Raw genomic sequence first — 10,265 nt, forward strand, 5'->3', positions numbered from 1 at the left:
GAGGGCCGGCGCTACTTCTCCAAACACCAGCAAATTAACCCGTTCTGCGCCGGGCTCTTCACGCTGTTATTACAGACGCTTTGAAAAACCACCAGTAAGGAAAGTCCGTCATTTGCTGCTGCGATATTTTTTGTATGTTTAAATGAATTTCCCTTCTTCATTCTGTAACTGTTGCGGCCTATAATTTCATGAGCACTGACAGGCATCGACTTGCGTTCGGTCCTTCAGATAACCTCCTGAGAACAGACCGAAGAATGTTGAAAGATTTGACTTCCTTACTTACAACCGAGTAAACCTACATAGAATCGGGCTGCACGAGATATCAAGCTTTATATTGAACACTTTGCCCCTTGTAATCTGAGTTGATTAATCTGGAATAACTGCCAGCTATCTTGATTCCATACTCACAATCATTTATGAATAATGAAACAGCCCCCCTTCCCTTTATTATTAAGGATGCACTGAGAGGGTGGGAAATTCCTTATTTCCCACCCTTTATTTAGCACCTGTAATGGTGTGAGTGGATGGTTAGTGACTTTTAACCACAAATTAGTGAATGTGAACAGAGAGTCAAGGGGTGGTAATTATCTCACAGTCTGATATCTTCAGGTAGGGCTGGGAAAGATTCCTGGGGAGCTGCTGCCAGTCAGTGTAGATAATACTAAGCTCGATGGACACACAGTCTGACCGGATATAAGGCAGCTACCTGTGGTTAATGTATGCAGCATTACATCTTATGTAGCTTCATCCTATGTATGCATGTTTGTCTGAAAGGAAATCCCAGTGTTTGAGTGGTATTTACTTTCTAAGAAAGCATATATAGGACTGTATATAGCCTTACATAGATTCCCTTAAAATTTCATCCACCTGTTCTGTACCTCCTACATTACTCCATTAAATGCTGATAATATTTGCATGTCTTGTCATACCAATAAAGGATCCTTGAATTAGACTGAAACTGAATAATCTCCCCCACTTCTTATTGCACATCTTCTCTCCTTTTTTTTTGTTCATCTAGACCAGGGCTGGGGAACCTATGGCCCTCCATTCTGATGCTGTTGGACTCAACTCTAGCCAGCGGCCATGGATAATGGGAGTTCTCCAGCAACATCTGGAGGGGCATAGGTTCCCTGCCCTTGACCTAAACTGTGTGTAATAGACAGAAAATGACTTTGTACATTAGAAAAGTGCTAGTTGAAGGGCCTGGCCCAAGACATTTTGCTGCTTGAGATGACGGTATCCCATCATTCGAAATACAGAAGCTGACTGTACTCGTAATTGAATCTTGTTGCTTAACTGGCAATGGGACAATGTCTTCCACCATACCTGAGGGAAGCACGCTATTTGAGGGGGTGCAGAACAGACCATGTGGTACACATAGCTCTGTCATCCAACAGAGGAGAGTGGCTCTCGGTTTTAAGAGGAACGGAATGGGTGAGAGGCTGCTACTGCTGCCTGCCAGCATCTGTTGTTTGAGGCAGTTGCTCCACTATGGCTACTGGTAGTGGTCAACCCTGACCAGTAGTACTCAAAGTCATGTTGTGTGTTTAGATTTTTTTTAAAACAGTATGTTGCAGATATAACAACAACTAACCATTTTATAAAATGACAATCTAAACATACCCAGGATGGATACCCAGGATGGATTTTAGATTAGAGTGGCAGTGCTCTTACTGTGGAATAGGACCACTATTTGCAACTGCATTATTCAGTCTAAGGAATTCACTCAAAATATAGATGCTTGATAGAGGTTACTTCTTAACATAAAATATTCCCATAATATTAGTCCACTAAATCAAGGGTATTCTTCCCCTCATTTCTTTAATATGTGTTAAGTGGTGCAGTGATGTTTTTTTTAATAATGACTATGATGGCAGTAGCAGGTGGATTAACTGTGCCATAAAAGTGTTTCTGTGAGCTGATTCAGTCACAATGTTGTTGTTCTTATCTGCTCATTGGATCTCAATACTAAATTTACCTCTCAGGAAAAATCTACAGGCAGTTTAAACACAATATATTTTGACAGATCAAACAAACACTCTATAACACTTGTCTCTGTAAACCAAAGTAAACACTGTGCACTGCAGACTTCACTCATCCTTTTTCACGCATTGTTTCAAAAAGTGGGGTGCATGTGTGTGGAGAGGAAGAGAGCTTTTAAATTCTATGCAGCCACCCTAAGCAGAAACAACTGAGGAGACTGGGGGGAAAGTGTCAAACCACCTTTAAATATTGACATTCCTCTCAAACGCCTGCATGGGAATGCCTCCATTAAAGAACCCTAAGACTATTTCCCACCCCAGTGTTTTAGAGGATGTTTTTCAGAATGGGGTTACTAACAGCCCAATCCTATACATGGACACTTAATAGCAAGCCCCATTAAGTTCAATGGGACTTACAAGTAATCATTTCCACAAGGGTAGCTGTGTCCGTTGCAGCAAAAACAACGAAGAGCCCTGTGGTATATTAAAGACTAATTTATATATGATGGCATGAGCTTTGGTGAACTAGTCTGTTTCGTTAGATGCAACAGCCCACTCCCTGGTGTGTATAGGATTACAGCCTAAATCCTGCCTGGACACAGTGGGATGGAGTGGGGGAGTGAAGAGAGAGACAAAAACCTACTTGACTGTTCCTGTAACTCTTCAAGGGAGATAAAACCCTGTTAAAATTGGATCCCCGACCATAGGATCTATTTCCAAAATGGCAGCTGTTGATTTCTTTGAGAGAAAGAAAAGGCTCAGCTCGCCTGGAAACCATTGGCGAGAACTTGAGAATTCTGTAGGAAGTTAAAGATTATCTGTTTAATGAGTGCACAAACTTCTTTCTGAAGAAAGAGCTAGACTTGGATCCTTCCCCCTCATCCTCGATGGGGAGGGCACTCAGCGGCAGGGGATAGGCACATTGCGCAGCTTCAAGGATAAGCTTTTGCTTCGCAATAGCTCTGGGCTCCAGACCTTTCTGGCACGGGAAACAGGTCATGGGGCTGAGGCTGGCTCTAGGCTTCTCGTGACCCATTCCTCAAATATCATTCCCCCCCCGATCCTACCCCCCCCGTTTAGTTGAGAGTTGTATCAGTTATAACAGACTATTGAGATCTAAAGTGTGCATGCATTTCCCCCCCTTTTCATAGATTTATGAGCCTAATTTAAATGGTGTTAAGACTCCTTTACATTGACCCACCGCAACTTCCCAATTACAATCTTGATCTGAAAATTTCACTGACATCCCCATATGGGTTGGAGTGCGCCATCAGATCTCCGCACTTGCTGTTACTTATAAAAGCACGTGAAGCGCAGGCTTAGCAAAAGAGTACATATTTCTCTGTTTATTTTCATGCTTCAAATGCTCGAGGGAATGCAAACCAACTCACATCCCCTAAACAAAACCCCACAAGGCACGGATGTCAGATGGCATTTTAACTATTCGCGGACTACGTCTTTCCAATCTGAATTGCGATTGCTCCTCCGCACGATTTAGGGACTACTTTTTCAGCAGTGCGCCTGTGCATTGCCATTGCCTTCGTCAACGTAACTTCAGACGCAAGCATTGAGATAGACAGAACGACCTGCAAGGTGTGGAAGCGCAGGCTGTTCTAAAAATAACAGCATCATGGTAGCAACAGCTTTTCCATTGGCTGGAGTCGTTAGGGGGTTGTGCAGATTGGTCTACTGCTTTAACCAGTAGACAAAAAGGGGGTTGGGTCAGTGTGTAAAACTGGAACTGCAAGAAGAAGGTTGATGGGAAGTGTAGTTTTCGTTCCTAGGTTGCCTAGGCCTAAGTTTATCAAAAGAACGTTAGAAATAACACTGGGCAAAAATATGAGGCTGTGTTGTTCAAAAGGGATATATTGTATTTCATCTGGTTCCACAGACAAATGTATTTTGCGTGCGTCTATACAGAACGTTTTACTGGTCGGGGTGAGGGGAGGCGTGTAGATAGCTGAATTCTGTGCCTCTGAACCCCTGTTTACTCAAGCATGGAACTTACGTTGGTCTCTTCCCTGTCTGCGTGTCACACAAGGATGAAAGCAGGACCGGTTGAGCCTGTCTTATTCGAACAATTTAAATCTTATAGTAGATAAGCCTTTCAACTCCTGATGTCTCCTAATTAGAGCTAAATGCAAACATGCAATGCAATACTCACCTTAAGCATGTGAGATCCCCACACATTCACAGCATTCCTGTTATGATAAAATCTGTTTCACAGTAAATTAATATTTTATTAATCACTGAAATGTTAATATATATGTACAATTTTGCCAGGTACCTTAAAAGGTGAATCCCAGTTGTAATTACTTGGAAGTCCAAATTTCAGTGCAACTTAGCTTTGAGTAAACAAAGTATTGAGCTGTAAGGCTACAGTTTTAAATAGACATACTTGGAAGTATTGTTGTTATGTGCCTTCAAGACGATTACGACTTATGGCAATCCTGTGAATCTGCAACCTCCAATATAATCTGTTATAAACCACCCTGTTCAGATCTTGTGAGTTCAGGTCTGTGGCTTCCTTTATGAAATCAATCCATCTCTTGTTTGGCCTTCCTATTTTTCTACTCCCTTCTGTTTTTCCCCACATTATTGTCTTTTCTAGTGAATCATGTCTTCTCGTTATGTGTCCCAGTTTAACCTCAGTTTCATCATTTTAGCTTCTAATGATTGTTCTGGTTTATTTTGTTCTAACACACAATTATTTGTCTTTTTCGCGGTCCATGGTATCCACAAAGCTCTCCTCCAACACCACATTTCAGATGATTTTTCTCTGCTTTTTTCACTGTCCAACTTTCACATCCATACATAGAGATCGGGAATACCATGGTCTGAATGATCCTGACTTTAGTGTTCAGTGATACATCTTTGCATTTGAGGACCTTTTCTAGTTCTCTCATAGCTGCCCTCACCAGTCCTAGCCTTCTTCTGATTTCTTGACTATTGTCTCCATTTTGGTTAATGACTGTGCCAAGGTATTGATAATCCTTGACAAGTTTAATGTCCTCATTGCCAGCTTTAAAGTTACATAAATCTTCTGTTGTCATTACTTTAGTAAATCCCACTGAAATTAATGCACCCTGCTGGAGGCATACCATGGTAGATTAATTACTATTAAATGACATATTATTACTTGTATCAATAGGTTAAGATGCCCTATATTATTAATTAAAATGAATTGTTATTCATATTATTAAAATATGTTTTAAATCTTGATCACTGTGGCTTGTTGTTCATTGAGCTGCATGCCTCCAATCAACTCAATGGGACTTGTGTCGTTTCCTATGCACAGCAAGAGAACTTGGTGGATTGTGCCCAGGGTGAATAAACAGTCCCATTGATTAAAAGAACAAGGTACAACAGGAAATTAATAAACCTGCTATTCCAGACAACAGAAAAGTAGGACACAAGTAATCTACAATTACACCAGTTTGACTTCAGTGGGATACTCAAGATTCTGTCGAACACACTTACATGTAAATCTCGTTAAGTTCAAATCTAGTGTGTCTAAATAGAATAATCAAGAGCAGATGCTTTTCAGATAGTCAACCCAATCTTCTAGTAAGCTGAAATGTTATAAGTAGTACTGCATTTCTATACACATTTACCAATGTATAGAAAATAAGGGTCTTACTGAACTCAATGGGACTTAGTTTTGAGGACACATTAGTAGAATTGCATTGTAAAGTAGCCTAAGGTCCATTTACTTTCATGGAACCAAACGGTTAAATCCCTGAAGTTCATTTAATTGGATTGCATCTGGCCTGTATATTTATTACAATCTGGCCTATATCATATATGAAGAGTGTATGTTCATCATCATCATCTTCTTCTTCTTACTGTATTTTATTATTGTATCTTTTTACTTGCTTGTAAATCAGTTTGGGACTTTTGAATGGGGAACAATATATACATTTAATAAACATAGTTAATATTACAGCAAATGACATCTACTGAATCAATCCTATCCATAGGAGAAAAGGGAAAAACACACCCCTTCTACCATACTAGCTTTGCTGTTTTTCATACCACGAAAGACCAGTCAGTCTATCTAATTGGGTATAATTAACACTCACTCATCGCCCAGCATTCTTTACCTTCACATCACCTGACACTTAAACCCAAAGGAAATTATTTCTTTCCTGAGTTTCAAATGAATATACAGTTCTGCAAGCAACACTTACTCACCACGAAGGTGCAAAACACAACATATACTACAAAGGCAGACTTATTCATCCCAAATCCAGAGCTTGGCAAAGTTACTTTTTTTGAACTACAACTCCCATCAGCCCCAGCCAGCATGGCCACTGGATTGGGCTGATGGGAGCTGTAGTTCAAAAAAGTAACTTTGCCAAGCTCTGCCCAAATCATCCTCCAGTTTAGAATTCCAGTTCTTAGTGTGGAAGGTGAGAGATGTAGACTTCTGTTAGGGGAAATAGAAGCTGTTCTCCTCTACCCCTATCTTGAATGGATCAGGAAAGAATCCAATTGAACTACAGTTTCCATAATTCCATGCTGGCTGGGGATGATGGGAGTTGGCATCCAACACCATCTAGAGGGCCACAGGTTCCCCGTCCCTTCTTTATGTCTACATCCCTGAGTTGACTTAAAAAGCTGGGAATCATAGAGGTAATCCTATTTTTCACAACCTTTGTGCCTCCTCTCAAGTGCTATCCCCACTTGGGAAAAGTTGATCAGTTAAGCAAATTGCTTTCTTGAGAATGATGGTTGGTATGGCAAAGTTTGAGAAAGCCATGAGACAGACAACAGCTGAATTAAAGCCAAACATTTGACATGCATTTTAAAAAGGTTACATGTAACATTCAGAAAGATGATCAGGCACGTGATAGAAGTGATTCAAGTAATTACTAATGGGTTATTATGGGCCCTTCCATGTCTCCTCACATGATCCAGTCCCAGCTTAGTAGTTATGACTCCTTTCTTGGCTTGGCCAAAATATTGCAAGAGTTTTCTTTTCATAGGACTCAGCTGGCTGTGTATCTAATAGAGCACATATGCTTAGATGTGAACATAATGCATTTTCAGTGGAGCTCGTTAAAAGGGTATATAAAGCACAATCTACACAGAACACCTCATACAAAACTCCCATTGAAATGAATGAAAACTATAAAACATCATAGCTCTCCCAAAACACTCATGCTTTCCACTGGGGGGTTGTTCAAGGAATGTCCTCAGAGGAAGTCTTCTTGATTCTCTGGCCACATTTTTAAAATAGTTTTTTTCATCTGGCAGTTCCCTTTTAATTACAAGGTAAACCTGTGAGGGTACTACATTATTATAAATAATGTTTAATAAAAAAACATTTAGTATGTAAAGTGTGTTATAATACCTATGCAAAACAGATAAAAGATGAACTTTCATTACATAACATTCTAGCTGCCCCAAATTTGCTGTGGGATATTCCTCAGCCAGTTGTTCAGAGTAAAATAATAAAAACTTTGTAGATGTTATATATTCAAAACCTACTGTTTTGTCACTTGGCTGATTTAAGGCCAAAGAAAGTGGGGTTTTACTAAAGTTAATACATTCCTTTGACTTACAAAGCTGTAAGATGTCCAAATAAAGATGGCTCAGGCTTCCAACCTCATAGGAATGTCTTATATTTATTTATTTATTTATTAAACGTATACCGCCCCATAGCCAAAGCTCTCTGGGCGGTTTACAATAACTAAAAACAAATACAATTTAAAATACATCTTTTAAAAAACAATTTAAAACATGTTATTTAAATAATAATAATAAAAATCTCTCCATTTCCATTTTGGACTCAAAACCCCTTGGAAGAGAGATAATAGAAAACAATTTAAAATATTGTAATCTATTCATACCTCTAAGCCAGTGTGCAATATTCTATCGCATTCCATTATTACAAAGGAAACTGCATGAGTCTATGGTCAACTCCACACCATACATTTAAAACGCACAGCTTCCCCCAAAGAATCCTGGAAAGTGTCATTTACCCTTCAGAGCTGCAAATCTCAGCACCCTTAACACACTACAGTTCCTAGGATTCTTTTGGGGAAGCCATGTACTTTAAATGTCTGGTGTGGATGCAACATTCATATGAGCTCAGTTTATAATGGCTGGCACCAACAGGGACAGTACCAAGTTTGGTCCCCAATTCAATGGTGTCCTTGTGTACACCACTTATTTTACTCCTATATAGGATAGTGCCCTGCACATAGAATCATAGAATAGTAGAGTTGGAAGGGACCTATAAGGCCATCAAGTCCAATTCCCTGCTCAATGCAGGAATCCACGTTAAAGCATACTGGATAGATGGCTGTCCAGCTGCCTCTTGAATGCCTCCAATGTTGGACAGCTCACCTCCTCCCTAGGTAATTGATTCCATTGTCATACTGCTCTAACAGAAAGTTTTTCCTGATGTTCAGCCGAAATCTGGCTTCTTGTAACTTGAGCCCATAATTCCATGTCTGGCTCTGGCATGATTGAGAAGTCAAAAGCCTACCCTCCACCTCTTAGTGGATAGCCGTTTTCAGTGACAAGAATCCTGTTGGGTAGTGCAGTGCGCAGAGTGTACTTCATTCCCCAGGGATCCTTGCAACATAAACCCTCCTCCTCCGCACTCATCATAATGACAGACATTTGCCTAGAATTAGATAATGGGATTTTAAAATTCTACCAGTGTCTTCCGGAGACCTGAACTTACAAGATCTGAATAGGGTGGTTCATGACAGATGCTGTTGGAGATAGCTGATTCATAGGGTTGCCATAAGTCGAAGTTGACTTGAAGGCACATAACAACAAACCAGTGTTTTGGAAGCTTGCAGAAGACTTGTAAGATCTGGATATGGTTCAAGTAGTTTTTAAAAAATATTCTCTCATTTTGCAGGACCAACACGTACTGTATCCATTCCATGCAACATTTGCTTCTTTAATTCTAAACAATAATTCTGCAACGTAGACTTTTTGTTCTTTTTTCAGAGGACAGCGAGGCTGAAACATAGTGACTGGGTTTTGAATTGGAACATGTAGGTTCAAGGAAACTATTATCCCCAGGGGCTGCATTGGTTTATAAATATTTTAAAACAATCTTTAAATTTTGTAATTGAAGAATAAGGAGCTCATGCCATTAGTAACTATAAATCAAAAGGTTCAAGTTTTTGAGTCTCGAGATCATTAACTTTAAAGTAAAGCACAGCATAGCTCTGTAGCATTGGTTTCCCTGGAGATATGCTAAAGCAAATCTGCATAACTTGTAATCCATCAGGTTGAAAGCAGCCTACCAGCCATGTTGTTGTCACATCCCAAGGACTTGACACCCATCTCTCCCCAGTTTTTGTAGCTCCAGGAACACAACAAAATCAAGAGGTTTACTGAGCCCCTAGTTTTATTTTATTTATAAAAGTATGTATGTACCACTATTCATAAACAAATATAGCAAAGCAAGTTTACAACATATATATGTTGTAGATGGCTGCCACATGTGGTCTTCAGCTTGGTAGGGCACAAGTTGTTCAGTCCCATAATGAAAAGCTGCGCAGAATTCATAATAAAACTCTTATCTGAACAACCTGCTTTACAGTGTAACTTTTGCTGGACTCAGACATTACACAAAAACATACCAATGTTAAGGTATCTGTGCCAAGTAGAAGCAAAATGTCTCTTAACAACACAGAATGCTATTTCTCTTTGTATCAAATAGTTTTTAGGCCAAAACATCAAGAGTAGACCAAAGCAAGGCAGAATACACAAGCCACATTCTTACACGCCTTTTATCCTCTCAGTCCTGTCACATATTTCTTCTCCCTTTTTCTTGCACACCCTTTTCAGCCATAGATCAGGGCTGGGGAACCCCTGGCATGCAGGCCTGATTAAGCTGACCAGGTCTTCCTGTTTGGCCCATGAGATTGTTCTGGCCAAACCATGCCCATCTGCCCTACCTGTGACATCATATATGATGTAAACTGTGGGGCAGGTAAAGATGCTGCTGGGCCAAGCAGGGGCCATTGCATATAGATTGTTTTGATAATTCCTTATCTATATTTGAACATGGGCTGCATGACTGGATATATTTACACTATTTTGAATACGAGTCTTTGCATTCCACTTCCCCCTCCTTAAAAGGTCATGGATCAGATTGGGCCCTATACTAGCTCTGGAACAGCCTCTGAAGCTATTACCATTAAAAAAAACTTTTTAAAATTTAGGGAAGGCAAGGAATACTGCAAAACTAGTTTAAAGATCAAAATGTCAAAAGTAAACTTTTGGGGCAAGTAGAGTATTCCAAGACCT

Source organism: Rhineura floridana, chromosome 8, assembly GCF_030035675.1.
Source record: "Rhineura floridana isolate rRhiFlo1 chromosome 8, rRhiFlo1.hap2, whole genome shotgun sequence".
In the NCBI taxonomy this organism is placed as follows: domain Eukaryota; kingdom Metazoa; phylum Chordata; class Lepidosauria; order Squamata; family Rhineuridae; genus Rhineura; species Rhineura floridana.